Below are 24,952 nucleotides of genomic sequence, written 5' to 3'. Positions count from 1 at the left end.
TTTTTAACCGTCGCCTCATATCTCTCAAAAAGGACGGTTATCAAGTCGTCTGTATGTTTTTTTTTATTTTTTTTATGTTTGTTCCTCGATATCTCCGTCGTTACTGGACCGATTTTGAAATTTTTTTTTGATTGAATGTATATGCATACAGATTGGTCCCATTTTTCTCAGAACCCAGTTCTGATGATGGGATCCTGGAGAAATCGAGGGAACTCCTCGAATCTGAAAGGCATACATATGGTGATTTTTGTGTTTTTAAAGGAACAGCATGCAGTACGGAACAGTGACATTTAGTGCAGTGGAACTGCTGATGATGGCCAGAACGGAACTCTTCAAATCTGAACGGCACGCTTATAGTGACTTTGGTATTTTTATAAGAACAGCATGCACTTTCGTCCAGAACAGTGACATTTGGTGCAGTGGAATTGCTGATGATGGACAGAACCGAACTCCTCAAATCTGAACGGCACGCTTATAGTGACTTTGGTATTTTTATAAGAACAGCATGCACTTTCATCCAGAACAGTGACATTTGGTGCATTGGAACTGCTGATGATGGCCAGAACCAAATTTCTCAAATCTGAACGGCACGCTTATAGTGACTTTGCCATTTTTATAAGAACAGCATGCGCTTACGTCTAGAATAGTGACATTTGGTACAGTGGAACTGCTGATAATGGTCAGAACCGAACTCCTCAAATCTGAACGGCACGCTTATAGTGACTTTGGTATTTTTATAAGAACAGCATGCACTTACGTCCAGAACAGTGACATTTGGTGCAGTGGAACTGCTGATGATAGTCAGAACCGAACTCCTCAAATCTGAATGGCACACTCATAGTAACTTTGGTATATTTGTAAGAAAAGCATGCATTTAAGTTCAGAACAGTGACATTTATTTAGTTATGTTTGTTAAGCATATTGAGTTTTCAAGTCAAAGTTTGTCAAGCTTCGGTTTCTTATAATATAATCGGATTCATGAGGAATTGAGGAAACTCCTCAAACCTTAACGTTATACGTATATTCATTTGTGTTGCCATCTAATAATTAAAGCATTAAAAGCAGTTTTAAAAAATACTTACACATTTCTACATAATCCAACATTCGCAAGTAGCTTTCACCAGAACCCGAAAGGCGACGGTTTTTTTTTCTTAAAAATTATTTTATACATATAGCTGATCGACTCCATGGCGTAGGGTATTAAGACCACAAATCTTAAAAGGCATCTGTATGCAACAAATATTTGGGTAAAAATATACCTACGATACGAGGACACGACTGGTTCAAAGCCATTTGTTTAATTCCTACGGGTCAGGAAAAAAGTTAGTGTACGTTTTGCGGTGTCCGTTGCAGCTTATGGATTGCACCGGCGGGCCCCCTCCCGCAATGCGACATGGCCCGCGAGCATTTGCAAGGGGATAGGAATGTCTTGGGGGATGCTCTTACGAAAATAGTTTACGATCTACATTTGCCACTAAAAATACAACATTTAGGGACAGCGGTCTGGACTTGTCTAGGGAATATTTTATGAGGTTTCCTGGGAAATTTTTAGATCTATTCGAAGTGTGTTGTATCGTTTAGTAGGGGTTTTTATTTCTTAATACAGTTTTATAAGGAAGGAAAAGTCAATGTTGCTATCCACATATGTTATCTAAAAACATCTATCTACCGCTGAGACCTGTACTACGAGCAAATAATTGAAACATAGCTTATATACTCCGCAAGCGATGTCAATTATATTCAATAAGTTATCAAAATTAAATCTTAAGATTTGCCCTTTTCATAAAAATTTGATATTTCCATCAGGATACGCCGTCAGCAGTTTAGATGTCATTGCATGTTAAAATAAACTTTACACTATGCTAAAAATTAAAATACAACTTACTTATAAAAGTCGCTGAACAAATGTTGGTCAGTTTAAAGGGTGCGTATAATTAGACCCTGTATAGATTACAAACAAGCATACTACTTCAAATTATGGTATTCCTATCGCAGTTTCTAGTTCTATGTAGGTACAAGTTGCAGTTATGTAGGTACTCGCTATGTGAACATTCGCCATTTTGGAAACTTCTCTTGTGCATTGCTACTTCTAGCTGTAAACAAAATAGAAATAGGATAAAATAATGTGTATATTTCAAATTTTTAATGAAACGCATGTTTGTCAAAAGTATACATATAAGGGTCACTTGCACCACTGAAAATGGAGGGTTAACCCGAGGTTAACCCACCATTTTATATGGATTGACAGTTGACAGCCCACTAACCTTGAGTTAAGCGGGTGTTGCAAGCGGCTCTAAGTTTATTTTGGCCGAACAAAACTTTTATTCACTTGTCACAACTCGATCCGATGGGATAAATGTTGCGCTGGAGGCGGGTGTATTTATGGAGAAGTGTTTACAAATTCAGTAACATGTGCCTGATGAATATTAAGTAGCCATTATACAGTGTGTACCTTAATCTAATCAGTAATTCGGTGTGGTGTGGTAGTGTGGTGGTTAGTATAGGACATAGGAAATGTAATGAGATAAGTTTTACTTAGAATTACAATTAACATTTTCTCCATACAAAATAATTCGGCCAGCAATGCATAGCAAACACATTCGCGTTAAACGATCGTGAGCGTATGTGATGTCATTACCTGTCATTGTAACCATTACTGGCCCCGTAGCCGAATGGCATTTCTCCGACGCGAAACGAAAACGAAACGCCGCGAAAGTCTGGCTCTGTCACGCCAATACGCAAGAGCGATAGAGATAGATATCTACTAGCGTTTCGTTTCGTGAGCATTTGTACCATTCGGCTACGCACCCTGATGAGAGGAGTGTCTTTTCAAAAGGACTTATTTCTAGGAAGCAACAAGGGTTATTTCTCTAGGAAGACATAGATAAAAATAACCTCTGTTGACTTACTTATAGAAATAAGTCCTTTTGAAAAGACACTCCTTATAAGATTCTTTTAAATTAACTATGTGGAGAAAATGAGTACTAACTTAAACACCTCTTAATTAATGATAACACTAATGAATTATAATGTCTGGCATAATTTATCACCCGTATAAGGCTTACACACTGTATACTGTTCCTTTTTGAGAATTAGAAATATATTGCAAGCTTAAATATACATTCAATCTCTGCCACATCTAGCTTTCTTGGACCTTGGACACCTTGGACCATAAGCTACGTCCATGGCAAAATGCATGCTTTATTTAAAGTCACACACAGGTCGAACGCGATTAATTAACATTATTTTTACCTTTTTTCCCAACGTTTCGGCCAGGTTGCACTGGCCGTGGTCGCGTTAATTAATCGCGTTCGACCTGTGTGTGACTTTAAATATGTGTACAAAGCGCGAGAACTTAAAGTGTTATAATGCATGCTTTGTTCCGGATGGGAGTTGACTTTTAAAACCTGTTAGCTAAACTAAGAGGTATACTTACAGCCAACTTGGATCTTGTAATAGGAATTGCTCACTTGGTAGATACGAGTATAAAGCCCTAGGTTTACCCATACCTATTTAAACTTATTTTAGAAAATATGTTTCCTATAAAAATGTAAATCAATTTCCAAAAACTTAGTTTAGCAAAACAGCGTCCTAAGTTATTTGATATTTAACTGTTTTAATTATAATAATATATGTATAATTTATATACCCACGTATATTATACTATGTACAACACACATCCCAAAATTCTCAGGATCTTAGAAGGTTTGGGTATATATGTATATCTCGAAAAGGTACCTAGCATTAATTGGTTGCAAACGAGTTGCGAAGTGTTAAGTAGATTTTGCGACTCGGTTCACAAATACCCTGCTCCACGTACACTTTGTTTGTTCTTATGCGCCGTGTACCTAAGTAGCTTTTCTGCACGACTGAGTTATTGATTTCATTGAACACAGTACTACACGGTATATTACTCTAACGCTTCCTATGGCCAAGGTGTTTTTGGGGAAGTAAGGATACGTATGAGAGAGTAAGGTAAGTATGGATCCATGTCATGACCCCCCCCCCCCCCTCGGAAGCCTAGGTTGGCCATACAAATAGACCACGTGACCCCCCTGGACACGAAGCTGGATCCGCCCCTAGTTCCGCCACTAATTCTATCGATAAACATAATTTGTGGGTTACTTTAGTTTTTGCTGTAATGAAATAAAAGGCATATTATTTATGTTTACATATTTTATTATTCATAAGTACATATTTTAGACATACACCGAAGCACCGAACGTTATAATCAGTGATCGGAACTATGGGAGCAAAACTTTAATAAAACCTTAGAGCTGACATAAATTTAAAATAACCCAAGATTATTATTTTCAGATCAGTGTTCAATTTGATTCTATACCTGAATCCAAGATTTCTAATACATTATTACAAGGATATTAATATGTTAATGGTTGTAAGTACTCTAAAATGTCCACTTAGCAAGTTTTGTTAAAAATTATAAATTTAAATAGATATCATACACGAAAGAAAAAACGACAGGGCCCTCTGGTGGCCGCGGGGCGGGCGGGTGTTCTAGTGGTGAGGACGTTAGCCGCGTAAGCTGAAGACCCGGCTTCGATTCCCGGCTCGGCTACCAGTGGGCCCCGTCGTTTCTTTCGTGTATGATATCTATTTAAATTTATAATTTATATATAGTAGTGTGACTACTTGAAAAAAGAACAAATCGAAAAATATTCAATAAAATAATTTGATTTGTTCCCTAGCTGTAAGTTTTGTTAAAGTTTTGCTCCCATAGTTCCGATCACTGGTTATAATACAAATAACGAAATAGAACTTTCCGCAACACTAATACATGTTTCACATGAAAGCTTAACTACATCTCCCATGGATCTTCCAATTGCTAATTTACTATTTACTTCACAGTTATAGTTCTAGCTAGATTAGCATGACACTTTTCCTCAGCGAAGCGAATCTTCAACAACCATTGACACACTGTATTGTGTAATAATGTGGAATTTACTGATTTACTGTGAACTCCTATTATAATTTTCACATGAAAAGAAATACACAGCGACAATCAAAATATCAGTGGCCAGAAAGCTAGAAATAGGTTGCACAAGGAGGTTATTAGTTCAAGCCAGGAGGCCGGACTTAAGTAACAGGAAAAAAAAATTATTCCTGGTATACACGGCCGAACCACCGATTACTACATGCGCATTACAAGGGGTCTTATCTTACTAAGAGAGTTAACAGGCCTTGGTTGAAGTCCAATATTATGAAAACACGGCTCGCTTGATTATTTTCTAGCACGCTTTATTACTCTTTGGTACACTTAGTTATATTATTCAAGAGTTGCGCTTGACAAATTTTTGCTTTGCTGTTACTTTTCCGCATCTGAAAAATGTTATTTGTAGGATATTTGTTATTCTAGGAGGCCTTTTTATGGCTTAAAGTATAATTATACAGTTTTTATTTTTTAATGCTTGCCCTTTGAGTTTGAACCCATGACAAGGTTAATCACGGTCAAAATTGAAAGTTTCCATTGAGCAATTCATCAGTTTTTATGATAAAATTGTAACCTGTTCCTGTAAACTGTATATAAATCTGTTGTACACAATAAAGTGATTAGTGATTACTACTACTACTAAAACTATAAAATGAAGTTAGAACCATGTACAGATGTAGTGAAAAAAGCTTTTCCTTCGGTTTCCAGCCGATTTTTGTTGTTTTTTTAATTTGACCATGTGAATTTCGGGGTGAAGAATTTGAATTCTTGATAAAAAGTATACTACAGCAGTTCTCGAAAAGTTTGTACAAAAATTAAGGGAAAAGTTAAATTTGTTTTTATTAATTCCTATTTTGTTACCAAGATTTTGTTGATGAATTGAGATTTTATTAAGTTTTATTTCGTCATTAAGGTTCTCTAGTATCTATATTTTCTTAATTATAACAATTATCCTGTATATATCTTACGAAAGTCGAATTATATTACTAAATGTTGGTAACAAAATAGGATCAATTAAAATTTGCTGACGTGTCATTGTACAAAGTTGACGGGAATTGCTGACTACTCAAAAGAAAATAAGGGCCATTAAGATATTCAGCGATTGCAGGAATACTCATGGAATATAGGGAAGTTGCTACCTTTTCCGGTCACAAAAAATTCTGGTGTCTATGGATTTGTAAAATTAATACTGAAACGCACTAAAGAATAACTCATTTTTAGATTACGGTAAAAATATAGGCAGGGTTTCCACTTTTTCTTAATTCAAGTTAAAAAGGGTAACCCTTTAAGCACTTACCGAAATTAACTTTGAAAAGCCCAAAACCCAATTTTTTATCACGAGTACAATTTTTTTGTCACGTCAGAAATGTAGTCAACAGCTTAACCTATCTGACAGGTACGATTTTCATGTAGCGTATATTTGTTTTTTTTTGCATGATTTTCTTGCAATCATGAAACATGTAAATAGAGTTGAATGCTGTGAAACGGGCTGCGGTTAAGGCACCCATGCTTTAGTTTGTTTTCAATAATGTGGAATGCGCTAAAACTGCTTATTTTATGGTTACCAGACTGTTACTGGAAGCTACTGCCAGACTGTCACTGCTACTGTGAGTTGTTTTTATTCTATTGTGATCTGTTAAATATATACTATAGGTACCTATTGGTTGAGTATACTACACAAATGAGTACATTTTGAAGCTTCAGTTCTTGTTTTAAAGTACCATTTTATTAAGAGCTGAGTGAACAGGTTGAGAAGGATATTATTATTGCTGTTTTCGGTTTTATGACTGTAGCATAAGGGCCAGTTGCATCAACCACATTTGACAGACACATCATCGTCACGCCATAGATGTCTATGGAACTTTCCATACAATACAATTTAACAAACGCTTTGACGGTGACAGACGGTTTGATGCAACCGGCCCTTAGCATATGAGACAAAGCGTCAAGTGCACCCCTTTCAAAATATCAGCAATGTTATGTTATGTTACATGCATGTGTGATGCCGACGCTAACACTCCTCACCATCATAAATACTTTTATCACCTAAATACTTTTTTCTTAAAATATTACATTCAATCCCTTTGTATTTCGAGTTCAACCTTTTTATTTTATTACATTCGTGTTTCAATTTTCTCGGTAGGTATTATTTCACCCAACTGGTCAAATTTGATTGGGTCATCCACATTGTCTCTGAAAATATTGTAATTTTAAAAACGCGTTATTTTCAGTAAGACTCGTTTACACTAGCAATATACAAGTTGCAGAATATTCTCAAAACTTCCCTAAATTAGTAGAAATCGTGAGAAAATTCGCATGCAAGTTTTGCCATTGAGAACATTTTCATGTATTACCCAATGTTTTCATTGGTTGATGATCGGTTCATTTGATGTTTGAGTTACACTGGCATTTGTTATCAACTCATCAAATGGCATATGAATGGACCAAGTCGAGTCGATGAAACAAACAAAGTCGAAAAACAAAACAAAATAAAGAATTGATTTGGGTTAAGACGTAACAGAGTGGCTCCGTTGCGATCTTCGTGATGATATAAGCGGCAGTTTTCCTACGCACTCGTAATGGCCTGAAGTGTTTACTAATAGGAAACTATTATTTTCCTTTTTATAGGTACACTAGCTTTTGCCCGCGGCTTCGCTCGCGTTAAAAAGAGACAAAAAGTAGCAACTCGCTCCATTTTGCCGTGAAGGACGGACAAACAAACAGACACACACACTTTTCCATTTATAATAAATATTGGTATGGATATAGGTACTATAATTAATAATTAAAGATTACATAATATTTCAAATGTGTATTCATAAAAATTGTGTAAGAAAAGTTACATAATGTTACTTTTGATACGTCAGTCGTCAAGTAAGCATAAAACCTTTAAAGAATTCAATTTACTGACAATTGGATACACCGTTTTCTTAAATCGCCCCTGTGACTATTTAGCGGTGTTTTATTTGAACACAACCTATTGTACATAGGTATAAGTATTCTTATTTGTTTGTGTTCAAATAAAACGACGCAATTTAAACGTGTTTGTACCTACACAACAAAAGAATCTTTGTTGTGGCACAGACAGAAAATTATTAGTTGGTTGAGGTACTACGAGTACTACAGTAGCATTTCTATAGCTATCTTGATATAAAAAAAAACACAATACACAATTATTTTTCATTGTTTAGTTTCCAACAGATTTCTGAGTCCTGATAATGAAATGTTAATACCTACTAAAGGATTTCACTTCAATGAATTTCAAGTAACTTTTTTATTTCCATTGGCGATAGCCTGCTCGAAAAGGCATTCGACAAGTGGGAACGAGTTCTTAATCGGATGGAAGGAGTTTTTAAAGCGATATCAAACCGTGCCTTTTTTTTTTGACGGAGTGGGAATGCTGTTGCGCACGCTGTGTGGGACTCGCCGTTGCTTTCCCTTCTCCTGGCGAGAAGGGGAGAAACGGCCCTACCCACTAAACCCACTCCGGCGTTTCACCCTCTTTTCCGTTGTGAGAGCGCACTGGGTTCGGAACGTTTCACTTCACCACTGCGCTCTCCGTTATCAAACCGTGCTTACACAGTCATTATAGCCGGTCAAGCCGATCTCGTCACAAAGGCAATTTAAATTTTCCATGGGCGGTACCTAAACATTCGCTCCTACAATTTTCAAATTTGCCGCCGTTTAGTGACAAGATTTGCTTGACCGTCTATAATTCTGGTATGGCATCTCATTTTACACTCACAACACGACACATATACGAAGAAAAAGAAAGATTTAGAGAGATCCCTTGTGTTTTAAATTAAAATATTATAGCATTATACCTATTAAAATTGTAGGCTATTTTATAAAGGCATACTTTCTTTACCACAGGCATAATAGTTCTAGTCCTAATTATGGGATACCCCCATTTGCCAGAATTTTATTTGCCATAATTTTATTTGCCACCCTATTCAACAATCATAATATTGTTTTTCATAACATCTTATGCCATAATCATTGTTTACTATATTAATCAAGTGCCAGAAACTTTGTTTCCCATAAAGTCAGTTTCCATAATGTCATTTGTCAGAATCATTGAAATCAGTAATTACCACATTCCATACCATCATTTGTCATACAAATTAGCGACCAGAAAAATCCATTTCCATAATGTGATTTGGCAGAATCATCGAAATGCGTAATTATCACAGAGGCGACACTACTAGAATTACTAGAGAATGAAACTGCTATCAGAAAGTAGGTTAGGTTAGGTTAGAACTGTGACCCCCTGAAAAATAAAACTGCTATCAGAAAGTAGGTTAGGTTAGGTTAGAACTGTGACCCCTTGGAAAATGAAACTGCTATCAGAAAGTAGGTTAGGTTAGGTTAGAACTGTGGCCCCCTGGAAAATGAAACTGCTTGAAAAGTAGGTTAGGTTAGGTTAGAACTGTGACCCGCTGGAAAATGAAAATGCTATCAGAAAGTAGGTTAGGTTAGAACTGCGACCCCCTGGAAAATGAAACTGCTTGAAAAGTAGGTTAGGTTAGGTTAGAACTGCGACCCCCTGGAAAATGAAGCTGCTATCAGAAAGTAGGTTAGGTTAGGTTAGGTTAGAACTGTGACCCCCTGGAAAAGGTAACAGCTTGAAAAGTAGGTTAGGTTAGGTTAGAACTGTGACCCCCTGGAAAATGAAACTGCTCTCAAAAAGTAGGTTAGGTAATAATATGGGCAACAATTAATATGGCAATAATTGCTTATGGCGTTTGGATATTATATTAAACCATATTATTGCACTTAATAATATGGCTAACAAATAGTATGGCATTGTATGATTATGGAAGGTAATGTTCGGATAAACAACCAGTATGCCATACAATGTTTATGATAAACAAATCATTCGGGCAGATGAAATTCAGGCAAGTTAGATTCGGGCATATGAATATTATGTTAAATGACTGTCGGGCAAACAATAGACAACCCCTAATTATACCAAACTATGATTTTAAAATTTCAAATTCTCATGTCTACCCTATGTAGCAATAACTTAAAAAACCGGCCAAGAGCGTGTCGGGCCACGCTCAGTGAAGGGTTCCGTAGTTTTCCGTATTTTTCTCAAAAACTACTGATCCTATCAAGTTCAAAATAATTTTCCTAGAAAGTTTTTATAAAGTTCTACTTTTGTGATTTTTTTCATTATTTTTTAAACTTATGGTTCAAAAGTTAGAGGGGGGGGGGGGGATTTTTTCCGAAAATATTAATATTATCAAAAAACGATCTTAGTAAACCCTTATTTATTTTTAAATACCTATCCAACAATATATCACACGTTGGGGTTGGAATGTAAAAAAAATATCAGTCCCCACTTTACATGTATGGGGGGTACCCTAATAAAACATTTTTTTCCATTTTTTATTTTTGCACTTTGTTGGCGTGATTGATATTCATATTGGTACTAAATTTCAGCTTTCTAGTGCTAACGGTTACTGAGATTATCCGCGGACGGACGGACGGACGGACGGACGGACGGACGGACGGACGGACGGACAGACGGACAGACAGACATGGCGAAACTATAAGGGTTCCTAGTTGACTACGGAACCCTAAAAATGCAGTCACAACGTTATTTTCTTGCTAAGGCTGTAAATTTACGAATATAATATGCCTGGTTCAATATTTTTCATCTATATTGTTTTCTAATACATATTTATAATATAAATGCTATGTATTATCATTTAAATTATATTTCGAACGTGATTGTGAGTTATTTTCTAAAGAACAGGTTTACATTTTTGTGTCACTTAATACCTATTTGATAACCGGTTTTGTAATGCTAAAGCTCTATAAAATCAATTACAGCTCCGGTTGAAATAAATAAAATGGTACGGAAACATTTTCAATAATGCTAATATTCAGGGAGGTATAAATGAGGAATGCGACAGAATGATAAGCGATTTCGCGCGGGTCGTCCTCTTTCTAAATCGCGAACATCCATAACTGTGTCGTTACGCCCGCAGCAGTCGCAAAAAACGTTTATCTTGACAGCTGTTAGTAAAAAATGTATAACCAACCATATTCAAAACAGAGTTTAAGAGTGTTTTTTTTTAAAGAAAATATTGAAATCCTGATTTTAACGAATCTGGAATTTTCTCGGGCCCATTTTACGCAGGATCGTCGGCATTCTTTATCCCACCATTAAAAAAGGATTTTCCAAAATATCCCTTCCATTACGTAACGTTGAACTCTTAAGATTTGATTTTTCATTTGTGTGCAAATGACTTAGTGGAAACTACAATTTCATACAATTTTTTGGGAATTTTCAATACAAATGAATCTGCTAGTTATTCTGAATAGGTACGAAGATCTCAAATAATATCATGACCTGTGATAGTTAATTAGTCACCCTAATGAATAATCGTGTCTTTGACTTATATTTTCGAAATTACTCAAATAGAAATAAGGCGGTGCAAAAAAAAAATATTTTACGTTATTAGGTTATACTGACGTGACGTCTCACTGTATTCAACGTACATGAAAAAGACTACAATTTAACTGTTATGTACTCGTACTTATGTCTAACCTTTCTCTGTCTATATCCTCGTTGAACTAACCAAAAATTGTATGAAACACCTATAACTGATTTATGACACGCACAATAAATCAATTAAATTACCTACTCGTTACTTGTTTACATATCTACCTAATTTTGAACAAGCAGAAATGTCTGTGAACTATCATAAAAAAGTAATAGTAGCAAAAATTGTGCCTTGTGTGAGACTTGAACTCAGAACTACTGGGTAACAGAACTAATTAAGCGCTCTGCCAACCCAGACCTCATCCAGAGGCCGTGAATTCAAGCGTTGTTATTAAAAAAAGTGTTGACAAGTAAGTATTCTAAACTGAATAACTTACTCAAAACTCACTCCAGAATAATAGTGAAAGTGGAGATTGGATTATAAAAACGTATAAGTTTACTAAATTACCGATAAGTATATGCAGTAAAACAGGCGAGCATGCGAGGTGCGGAAAACAGTGCTAAGTTTAGGACGGACCAGAGTGTCAATACCCATTTTAAATTCGAAAATAAACAATGATTGCCATGAATCCGATACCGTAACCTATGATTAAACTACTTTTCTATACTTAAAATATTTAACGTTAAGATATTATATTACATAAGAGGTATTATAATTTGTTACTTAAGTTGAACTGAATATGACAGTGAGTCAGTTGCAGATCAGTGATTTGGCAGCGCTGAGTCAGCATCGGTGGCGCCGTCGCGGCGCGTCCCCCTCTGAAGAATAATCCCCGATCGTCCACAACCATAATATCTTGACCCCCACTAACACTCGAAACTTCCCGCAAACAATTGCAGAATTGTATTATAAAAGATCCCACGAAGATCATGTTACGCTGGCACCGTCTGTTTATCGGTAAATGTGTCTGATATGCATTCGTGGGGGTGCAGTTTAGCCGAATTCTTCGGTCGAATTATACCCGGAAAGCACATTCACATTAAATATATAGGTTAAGTATATGCCTTATGTAAGTATACAAGCGTCTTAACGGTTATCAAGTTATTAAAAAAATTAAGATAATTACTGAACACGTGTGTTTATCAATTTCTAATGTTATATGTTTTGACATGTGCCGTCAATCACTTGACACTGATGACTTGAATGTAATTCTTAAGGGTCTCTCACACTAATGAATTCATTTATTATTATTATGTATGAAAATGATAAAAAAAATGTTTTTGCGAATTTAACTAAAAGTGATATACAGCATGGTTCCTGACGATAATGACCCTAACGACGTGTCGAATTTAACGGAAAACAAAAAAAAACACGGTGTATATCAGTTTTGTCGAAATTCATTTTATTCAGTATTGTCATTATCCTGTTTCATCAATCATAGAACGAAATGAAATGCATTTATTTGCTTAATATTATGAGCAGATAAAGTGGTAATATCATTAACGCTATGTCCACATAAGGTCCAACTTTCATATACAAGTAGGGTGCAAATCTTACTTTTTAAATAATTTTATTTACGAGATGTTACATATTTACACTACTTATTAAATTATTCATTCATTAATAATTCCCAATATGAACAGATTCATAATAAAATGTCAATGTGATAATTTAAATCTACAGTTGAAAATGTATGGTAGGTTAATGTATTAATAAATAAATATTTGATGTAAAACCTAGCTAATCGATGAAAAATGAACAGATTTGGAAGTGGAGGTTAAACGTATTTATTTGTATTTGCGTTTTTGCCACGCCCTGCACATTAAACAACTTAATGGATAGGTACGAACTACGAGGAAAAGCGTTCTTAGTGCGTTAACACATTATCCGATCCGATATCGGATGTAGGACCTATATCCCATACATTACAAGCGCCATCTTGGATTTTTCCATTGAAATCCTTCCGACATCCGATATCGGATCGGATAATGTGAAAACGGACTTAGAGGTAATTTATAAAGATCGTATTCCTTATTATTTATTTAGCCAATAAAAGTCTTTAATTTCATGTGTGAATTGGTTAATTTTGATATGAAAGGTATCATATAAAGTGTGCCAGGCCTTTTTACTCATTAGCTATGGTGTTTTTGCGAGTTCATACATTTTGCTGCATTATACTCTCGTTTAGTAGTACATTTATGAAAACTTTTTAATGAACACTGATCAATATTCAATCAGGCCAAATGTGAAAGCTAGGCTATTTCTCCGTTTGACGCACATATCCTTATAAAACCTTTCATAATGTTTTATCTGAATTTATCTTAATATAAATATTTAGAGTAAGTAATGAAATGATACAGAAAAATCTTGATATCATTTCTCTCTTGTTTCTACCATCGATTTTTTACTGTAATTACTATTGCCAAAGACATTTTTATTTTTACGATGCAAAAGGGAAACAGAGAAAAGGCGGGATGCAGTAAAAAAGCAGTTAAACTCATCGTTATGACGCGTAAACCAAATAAATTGACGGTTTTAACTTTTTTCTTGTAATAAAGCTTTTGGTGATTCCATTTCAAAACGAATTTTTATTCCCGTTGAACTAGGTTAGAATAATAATTATTACAATCAATCAATCAATCAAAATATTCTTTATTCAAATAGGCTTACAATAAGCACTTTTAAATTGTCAACAGTGTACAATATTCATCTTATTCTAAATATCAGAGCAATTTATTGGTGCAATAAACAATATTGTTTTAAAACTACATTGATTTAATAAAATGATATCAATCTAAATTGTATAAAAAAATACTAGTATAAAAACTTCTAGAATAAATTCTAAATGTCAAAAAAATTGTGTAAAAATACATTGAATTATCAATATCATCATTAATAAGCTATATAATTAATGGTTTTCAGCAATACTTGTATCCCACAGTGTTTCATCATTCATGTAGTCTTGTGTGCTATAGTAGGCTTTAGAGATCAGTATACGCTTTACATAATGTTTAAATCGATTAAAAGACAGTTCAGTGATGGCATTAGGAAGTTTGTTATAAAATCTTACACAATTACCCATGAATGATTTTTTAATTTTATGGAGCCGAGTGAAGGGCACTGCAAGCTTATGCTTATTTCTAGTGTTTATATTATGTACATCACAGTTTTTCTTAAATTTACAAATGTTTTTATGTACATACATAATATTCTCATAAATATATTGACAATGCACTGTCATTATATTAATGTCCTTAAACTTATCTCTAAGTGAGTCTCTATGGTTCATTTTGTATATTGCTCGAATAGCCCTCTTCTGCAGAACAAATATGGTATTTATCTCTGAAGCACTGCCCCATAGTAAAATACCATATGACATAATGCTGTGAAAGTAACTAAAATAAACTAATCGAGCTGTTTCCACGTCTGTTAACTGACGGATCTTGCTCACTGCAAATGCTGCAGAGCTCAGTCTATTCGAGAGGGTAGCAATATGGGGACCCCACTGAAGTTTAGAATATAAAGTTATGCCAAGAAAAACTGTACTATCTACCAGTTCCAATTCCTCATCCTTCACAACGACACTTGCTTGTTCATTTTTAGCATTACTCGTTACAAACTTAATACATTTAGTCTTTTTCTCATTTAACAATAAGTTATTAACACTAAACCAATTAACTACTTCGGAAATAGCATTGTTTACATTTTCACAAGTTTGTTGCTGACGTTTGACTTTGAAAATAAGGGAAGTATCATCTGCAAACAATACTATATCATGGTGGGTCTTTACAAGATATGGCAGGTCATTAATGTAGATAAGGAACAGGAAAGGCCCCAATATTGATCCCTGCGGTACACCCATAGAGACTAGTGACCCCGGTGAGCGCTGTCCATTCACGTCGACCCTTTGTATTCTATCGTGTAAGTAGATTTGACTAAATTCAGTGCCGATCCTCTCACTCCATAGTAGTGCAATTTCCTGATCAGTGTTTCATGACAGACGCAATCGAAAGCCTTAGATAAATCACAGAAGATACCCAAGGCATCCTGTGACTCCTCCCAGGCATCGAAAATCTGTTTGATTAGCTCAACACCAGCGTCGGTTGTTGAGCGACCCCGTGTAAAACCAAATTGTTTATTGTGCATTAGATTATTGATGTTAAAATGTTGCAATAGCTGAAATAACACTAACTTTTCAAAAATTTTGCTGAATGTCGGTAACACTGATATCGGTCTAAAATTAGTGGGGTCGGATGTGCTACCAGATTTAAATAATGGAATGACTTTACTGTATTTCATAAGATCAGGAAACTCACCACAATCAACACTGTTATTAAAGATAACTACCAAGTCAGGCGCTACAATTTCTATTAAAGATTTAACACCATGGACAGAGACTCCCCAAAGGTCACAAGTTTTTTTAACATTAATTGATTGAAATGCCTTAATTATATCTGAGGTACTAACATGTTCAAATACAAGGTCTCTACTACATTCTGTGACATTATCTTCTAACAATGTAACGGCAGATGCAGGTGATGAATTTAAGTGCCTAGTTGTGGAAACTGGTATATCAGTGAAGAACTTTTCAAATTCTGTTGCTACTTCTAAATTGGAATCTACAATTTTGCCATCAATTTTTAATTTCAGTTCATTTGTTCTTTGCTTTGATCGACCAGTCTCCACGTTAATTACTTTCCACGTTGCTTTAATTATATCGGAACTACTTTTAATTTTCTTGCTTAAATAATTACGTTTAGCGGTATGACAATCTAATTTAAACTGTTTCGAAAATTGTTTGACATGTTCTTTAAATTCATCACTCGTATTAAACCGCCGTTCCTCATACAAGGCATACAATGCACGTCTTCGTTGATGTAACTCTGCAGTTGCCCACTCACTAAAAACTGATGCATCACTAACCGTGACCGTTTTTGTTGTAAATATCGTATTATAATTTTCCATATATGTGTGAAAGAATGAATTATTCATTAGGACTCATGTTTGGAGACAGAACGGGTAGCGCCTGAACTAAACTTTGTTTCATTCTTTCCACGCGGTCCGAGGTTACTGGTACAAAAGTTATCTGTTTTTTCAAGGTATTTTTCCTAGCAGCTTCAAATACCATTAATTGACCTAAATGGTCGGACTCTAAATTGCTGATTACATTTTTTGTAATAGGAAAAATATCTGTGAAAATATTATCTATACAGGTTGCACTAGTAGCAGTCACTGTAGGCTCCATAAAAATGTGGTTCAGATTACATGATTTGAATAAATTCAACAGCCTACAACTTAATGTCGAATTTTCTAAAATATTTACATTAAAGTCGCCGCAAATAAGTAATTTCTTGCTGGAAGGCGATATTTTCAGTAGCACAGATTCCATTATGCTTTCAAATAATTCAAAATTACTTAATGGCGGCCTATACACGCACACAACAATAAATTGCTCCAATTCTACTGCACTTAGTTCTATAGTCCGTTCAACAGACATGGACACAATATCCTTGCGTTCCTTAAATTTTAACTGATTATTTATTATAATTAACGACCCACCATGTATGGAACTACTTATGCCTGGTGAACGAACTTCCTACCTGGTGATTAATAAATTGAGGCATTAATTCATTATTTTTTAACCAGTGTTCAGTAATACATAAAATATCTATATAAAAATCCTTCATAAAAAGTTCAATTTGTAAATCTTTACCTCTAATACATTGAATATTTTGATGCACCAGGTGGATATACTTCCCTTGCTTACAGTTTTTTTCCTTATATTTACTTAAGTCTAGATTGCCAGAGACAGAATCTTTTGTCTTAAAAGCTAGTTTAAATCATTGGTTATGACTGGAACCAATTCCAAGTTCATACTTTGCTGCTCAATAGGAACTTTCATTTATGCCTTCCAAAGATTTTATTGAATCCTCCAAAGTCTGAATTTTTGATTTTAACGCCTGTGTGTCAGTTTCATACTGTAATTTACTATTTTCTAACTGAGCAGAATACAAATCCAACTTATCCACTAAGCCTATATTAACTTTACAATATTTTAATTTTTTAAAAAACAATTTATTTATTTTTGACAGTTTTTCTTTTTTTCTAATGACTTTATTCAATTTAATATATTTCTTTAGTTTGTTTCCGCTGCAATTTACTAACCTTGGTGTGGTGGTATCATTGGCTAAATCTGTAGTGACCAAAGGGATTTCAATTGGTGCGGTAACCAACTGGGAGTCAGGCCGGACCAGTTCCTCGAACAAGGTCTGAGTGTGTGCCGCAGCTGCTTGGTTTTGGGCCTCCCGTAGCTCGTAGATTTGTTCGTGGGCGTCGTGCAGTGCTCTCTCCAATGAGTCGATGTCTTTCAGGGCCTGTTCATATGCAGCATTGCACTCCATAAACCTGTCAACCGTCTCCTGAAGCCGGGCCCGCTCTGAATTTACATTATTGTAATCACTCTCTAATGTACACAGTTCCTTTTTCAAGTTATCGTTCCTATCAATTACTAATAATAGCTCTTTCTCACTGTCTTCTCTTTCACTGAGCAATTGAGCACTAAATTCCTTGGATTGTTTTAATTCCAGCAAGGTAAGTTGGAGCTTATCACACTTTTCAGGCTCCTGCTGGAGAGCCGCTGCTGCGGCTGCTGCAGCTGCTCTGCGTGTTTGCATTGTAGATGGGGTTTTAATGTACTAAACACTAAAACAAAGCAAGAAATTGCTTACTCAAGCTCAGCGGTTGCAGGTAGGTACTTACATGAAATAATGACGCTTAACTATGTCTACACTTGTTCTAGCCTTGTACACACGTTAACACTGAATTGAAAAACACAATTAACAATAACTAGTGACAATACGACCTAGAAAGTGTACAAAGGCGAACAGATATTTCAAATTTATAACCTATAACGGCTACAAACCTGATACATCAAAGACACTGGTAAACGTCACTAAAACACTTCACTTATTATATTTATACAAAACTTAATGTTAAATCTACTTAGTTTACACTTAAAATAGTAATTATTACACAAAATATCCTTAAAAAATAATTATTTTAAAGGGACCTAGCAAAATCAGCTGCTTATCGTTTGACAGCCGGGGTTGCCACCATCATCATGGTTACAAAAATTGGTATGAGGTCAGTATCGGGAAGACCGTCTACCCAGAAATACCGTCTACTGAATATAACTTTGGTGTTTATATATCTACCACTTCTTACACCTCCGAAGGTATACCAGTTCTTCATCCTTAATCCATTGGTCTTCAATAGATATCCCTAGGACGAACACTAGTTAACAACAAACTTGATTCGTGTTTCGAACTCGACCACGAGCTCGACATGGTTACGCAAAAAATTATAATAAAATAGAAGAAGTTGGAATATTTGTGCATTATGTATATAACGTAGTAATTTAATAATCGTTATTCCTGTCTAGTAGTATTAATGCACTTAAAACGCGTTCAATTGATTGTTTTACGTTCTGAAATATGTAACTTCGAAATTGTGTCTAGTCGGAAAGACCGGCATATAGAGGTAAATAGTTAAGAGTAAGCCACCTTTTTTAGGCTTTATGGGAAATAAGTCGAGTGTAAACGGGTGTTGTAGGTTAATTTTAACTGTAAGTTTCGGCTTTGTTTTTGTCTGGTCCTGAAAAAAGAAGGTTTTCAACCTCATCTACGGGACATATACATTATCGACGGTCTTGCCTTATAAATGGAAAAATGCTGACATGTTGAAAATATCAACGATACGAGTATTTGTTTTAATATCTATCACATTACTCACTTTTATTACAGAATAATAACAATGAACATGATTTTGATACTTATTCCCACATAAAATTATGCGACAACGAGCACTAGACGGTCTTGCCTTACACAGCGCGTGGAGACGGTCAACCCGCCGAGCCTTAAAAAAAGCTAGCCCATAGGACCACGTGGATTACTCTAGACTACTTTAATTGTCGAGTTTTATTCACTCAAACTTTATTCCAAATAAAGTATGCCGGTCTTGCCCGCACTGACCTTATAGCCTAGTTGTTCCTTAAATATAATCATAATAATCATAACATATCCTTATAAGACAAAGTCCCCCGTCTTGTGTGTGTAGGTATGCGTGTTAATGCGGTTTTCACCTATGACTAGAGTGGGAAGATTTTGGCACAATTTGTTAAGTTCTTGTGTAAATTAGTTAAAATATGATGATTATTTGTTAATTAAGTCGGAAAATACGCTGGATCTAATCGAAAATGGTGGCATTTGTGATATAACAATAACAACACAAAGTATGATAAATAAAATTGTCTCTCATTCACAGGTCTACAGCCTCTCTTTTAAGCTATTTTAAGGAAAACTACTTACCACCCTATATTCACATTGTTGTTTGTTGGAGCCAGAAGTGGATCTTACAATCCTGTTATGTAAAGGTAGCAATAATATTATATAAATATAGACTTATCCTTGGGTGCCATAAGGATATGCAACAGCCCACTATATATTGAATTTTATCATTCTTTCTCTCAAATCCTATTTTTAGCTTTTATTTGTCTGGCTCTATTTTAACTTTTTATACTACCTCTGTAAATAAATGGTACGTAACTCGAGTATGTTTCGAGGAATTTATTTTTAATAAATAGCTACAACCAAACAAAGCCAATAATTTACTCTGGGTTGGTATGTTAGATGGCAGTCTCTTTGGCAAAAACTATATAGTGCCTATACAAAGTTCTGATATTATATTTTAACCAGAGCGTAACTTCCCACACACATATATATATTGAAGGCTGTGATCCGGTCTTAAATGAAAGAAATTCTTCCTGCTCTGTTTTATTACAAGACCAATCTCACGCTGAACAATTTGGGTTACAATGACAGCCGATAATAAGAATACAATACCAACATTCCTAAAATTATTACAGCTTGGTTATACGGTAAAAACTAGATAAGCTCTAGTTTTTTCTTAATGCCTTTGTTTCACCTCCGAAATCTGTCAAGATTTGCGCGGTTCCCGCCTAAAGTTTTATTTTTAAAAAGGTCAAATCTTATTAAGGCACGTTTAAGTCTACTGACAATTTGATAAAAGCCAGGAAATACAACATTAATGAGTTAAAATTATGAACTTAATGTCGAAAGCTAACAAAATGTCGTGGTAAAAAGCGCATATAACACAAGTAGGATAATAATACTTAACATTAGATACCTATACACGCTCTAAGCCGGATAATACATTCCTAGTACCTACTCCGTTAGGTTCAGCTCATAAATAAGATCTTTTGTTACCATTCAAGGAAGTACATACATATAATGTAAACTTTCATTGTCGGAAGTTCCGCCACACAATGTAACCAATAAACAGCAAGTTTCAAACCGCTTTGTTGTCAAAACTTTAAGGACAACGTAAAGTGTATACTTTATTGTTCGTAACCTGTAATCATTTGGGTACTTTTGAACAGACAATAAGAGTAAAGTACCTATTTTCAGATAAGTAATTGCATTTGTTTTGACTGAAAAGTTTGCAATTTAGAGAAAATGTTAAATTATTAGAGATATAGTTATTTCTGCGATGAACTTCCAGTTGTTATCTAATTTGTATGTTCTTGAAAATCATTGAAATTTTTGATGTATTTAACGTGTACAATTGGAGTAAGTAATGAAGAATATTTCCGCATACAATTATAATAATATATAGTCTTTGGGCATGTTGATTTTTGTGTTTTGGTATTAAATTCAAAATTAACACTTATGATAATGACAAAACAACGTGTGTACCAACGACATAGTAATTGAATAACGAATAATACATACATACAATCACGCCTGTATCCCATAAAGGGGTAGGCAGAACACATGAAACTACTAAAGCTTCAGTGCCACTCTTGGCAAATAAGGGGTTGAAAGAAAACAAAACTGTGACATTGCAGTGACAGGTTGCCAGCCTCTCGCCTACGCCACAATTTAACGAATAATAATATGTTATATGTACATGCAAGCATGTAAAATTGTCGCTTTCATTATTTACCGATTGTTTTCAATAATCTTTATAATACATATTACCGCCCTAGGGCGTCAAGCAGTACTTTACATGCCGATGTTGAAAGTTTAAAGGGCCACATGAACAATTGAACAGTAAAACTTTTGACAAGACTTGGTCGAAGAGGTAATTCGAAACTCGTGTCAATTTACTCGTGTCCTAAAAAAAAAACTCCCTTCAATAGTAATTTAATTTCGATGAATACAAAAATGTGTAAAGAGAAGGGTGGTCAAAGATTATTAATAAGTTACTAACGTAACAGCTCCTTCACTTGCCCGCAAAGTGACAAATACCTACGATTTATTTAACTAATACTAATAATATTGTCTTCGGTTACCGCACACACCCACACGGGTGAAGGAACACATAGCGGATGTCAAGCACCGTCGGTAAAGGTCTGCAGTCTCTGAACAGGTCATGGATAAAGTCAATCATGCTATAAAGTTTGACAAGCCTCTGGTTCTCGCTAAGGAGAAGCGATATATACCCAGAATGTTGCGAGAGGCCATTGAGATCAAGAAATATCCAAACTTTAATAGAGAGGATGGCTTTACTTTACCACCGGCTTGGGATCCAGTAGTACATCTGATAATGGAACAAGCACGACGAAGGCTGTGAGGCATTTGTGTTGTATGGTGTTGGACATTTGCAGTTTGTTTCTTTGTCAATTTTGTGTAGATTAATTGGTTAATTATTTTTTAACAGAGTAATGGTAATTTTTTTTTAATATTGTATAACTGGCTTTATTAATAGTGTGTGAACCTGCCTTAGAAATCTATATTATTTGTGGTCATGGTTCGTTAATATTTCTTGTAAGTGGGTAGCTTTTGCACATTTTAATTTTTCCTCAGTCACCCGTTGACCACGAACGCTGTAAAGAGTTCGAAACGTCGGGATGTATTTTAAATTCATTATACGCGATTTAATCCGTTTCCATAGTTTTATTTCATAATACTAATAAGTTACTACGTAAAACTCAGAAGAATAGTAGGTACGTGTCACGCGACTACACAGGCGGGCGCGTGGCGCCCCTCAGCCACTTGTTCATTCGAATGAACGGCTAGCGTGTAGCGACCACGAGCGAGTGACGTACTCGTAGGCCTGGCGTGGTACCCAATTTCAGATACAAACCACACAAGTTCTGTAAATGATGAAATAAGGAGGATGATCAATTGAAATTCAACTTATGAATTAGGTATCAGCAGGGCAATTATGGTCGCGCGATAAATGATAAAACATCGGACCGTCCCTATCGCACTTACAAATAGTGCGATAGGGACGGCCCGATGTTTTATCGTTTATCGCGCGACCGTAATTGCCTGCCTGGAAACAAAACTTTTCGAAGTGTTAGTTGTGTCGATCAAATATGAAAAGAGTTTTAAGTACATATCTGTGGAAGAAATTCGTGGGCCTTGGATGGGAAAGTAACTCATAATAACATAATATAATGATGTAATATAAAAATTACTTACTTCTATTTTGTAAGGGACGTCATAAGGGATTTACTTCAGAACAGAAAGCCGAAACACATAAAAAAGGCCATTGGCAAAGTAACATAATGGGCGACGTGTGCCGCGAAAGAGTAATTTAAGACATCCAACTTTACCTGGCCCGGAGTTTTCTTGATATACGGCTCCGGTAGACAGTCATATATAAAGTTCTTGAGAAATTTTGAAATCTACGGTAGGTACTTACGTTCAAGGTTATTTCTATGTTGCTTTGCTATCCATATACAATATTTTCTAATATGTTAGAAAAAATGCACAATAGAGACACTGTAGTATGGGATGTTTATGAATTGTGTAAAACTGTCCGCAAAAAAGTAATCTGACACAGCTGTTCATTAAGTTCCAGGCAAAGAGGATCCAGTTTATAGAGGGTTACTGTCAAAGTAAAATGTGTAACGCCGTGGCTTGCGTGGGCGACGGTCGCACGATGGTCGCTTTTTTTTTTTAATTAATTTATTTAAAGAAAAAAACACAGTTACATAGTACCTTAAATTAAATTTTCGCCAAACTGTGAGACAGTTTGGCGAAAATTTTTTATTTCATTCTATGTTTGAGAAAAGCACTATACATGCCTCGGCGTGAAATATACCCACTTGGCCGGAAATCCTCATTTTCCCGGCCTCTGATGTAATGTACTATTTGTTCTTCGTCCATAGTAATTCTTTGCCGTTGGTTGAAACAGTTTGATTATTTTACTAGACCTAGTGACACGTTTACTTATCCTGATTTTTTTATGACAATCTGAGTAATAACTATGTAAAACATTCAAATATACAACTTTACAGTGCACAGGGAGAATTTTACAAATAGAAAATAGTTTATCATAGTTATTTTTGTGCCTTCTCTTAGTTTCGTTGCTAGCTAGATATTTAATTAATCTTATCTGAAGATTTTTTATTTGGTCTAGGTAAGTTTTGAACGTAAGCCCGTAACAGCTAAGCCCGTAACTTATTAATGCGTCAGCGAGTGCATGGTAAACAATGCGCAGTGTGGCCTTACTTACTACTCGATTTAGGTGGTAAAACTGTCCTAAAACAGACCGAAGCCTATTACATACTAGATTTACATGATTTTTCCAATTAAAGTGTTTATCTATCAATAATCCCAAATACTTAAATTCCTCTACTATTTCTATTTTTATGCAATTACAATTATTTTTATTCGTATGTAAACATTCATAAGAGTGCCCTATGATGTTAATGTTAGTGTTATTTGTTATGATTTTAGTTCTCTTATTATACGGTGAAAAAATATGCATACATTTTGTTTTGCTAATATTTAATAGTATCCCGTTATCATGGGCCCACTTAGTAACACGCTCGAAGTCCGACTGCACTTTGTTTACCATGTCTGCGATGTCCTCGCCGGCGAACAGCAGGCACATATCATCCGCGTACATGTACACCGCGCTGTTCTGTACTACATTCGACACGCTGTTCACATGCATGATGTAGCCGACGGGCCCGTACACCGAGCCGGTCGGCACGCCGAGAGTGACGCGCGCCTCCGCGCCCTCCGTGCCGGCGACGGCCGTGCGCAGGGCACGGTTGGTTAGGTACTCGCGGAACCACTGGTTCGTGGGCCCGCGGATATCACACTCGTCCATCGCCAGCAACAGCTGTTCATGGTCCAGCGTGTCGAATGCTTTTTTATAGTCTATAAACATGGCGAGCACCTGCCGTCCGTCGTCGAGGCTCCGGTTTACAAATTCCGAGAACTGGGTCAAGGCCGTGGTAGTACTGCGGCCCCTCCTGAAACCATGCTGCGACTGCGAAATTATATTGTTATGTTCCAAGAAAGCGCTGACTTGTCCTACCACAACCTTTTCCACAATTTTATTAATTACTGGTAATATAGCAATTGGTCTATAATTTGTATAATTTAAATGGCATCCCTGCTTATAAATAGGTCTAATTATAGACTTTTTTAATTTATCCGGATATAAACCTTTTGATAGACACATATTAACAAATTTGGCCAGAACTACACTTAAATCCTTTTTAGCA

At 35.6% G+C, this 24,952-nt stretch overlaps 1 protein-coding gene across 1 annotated transcript in view; it reads right to left on the bottom strand.

The window, feature by feature from the left end:
- Nucleotides 1–1,806: 1,806 nt before the first annotated feature.
- LOC125229037 (thyrostimulin beta-5 subunit-like) overlaps nucleotides 1,807–24,952 on the bottom strand; it is a 56,473-nt gene continuing 33,327 nt past the window's right edge. Inside the window, exon 5 of the mRNA XM_048133821.1 lies at nucleotides 1,807–2,093. The gene's annotated coding sequence lies outside the window, so the exon portion shown is untranslated. The remainder of the gene's footprint in view (nucleotides 2,094–24,952) is intronic.

Source organism: Leguminivora glycinivorella, chromosome 1 (genome assembly GCF_023078275.1).
Source record: "Leguminivora glycinivorella isolate SPB_JAAS2020 chromosome 1, LegGlyc_1.1, whole genome shotgun sequence".
In the NCBI taxonomy this organism is placed as follows: domain Eukaryota; kingdom Metazoa; phylum Arthropoda; class Insecta; order Lepidoptera; family Tortricidae; genus Leguminivora; species Leguminivora glycinivorella.
Note: the sequence above shows the minus strand (reverse complement) of the source record. Positions and strands in the feature narration are given on the sequence as shown.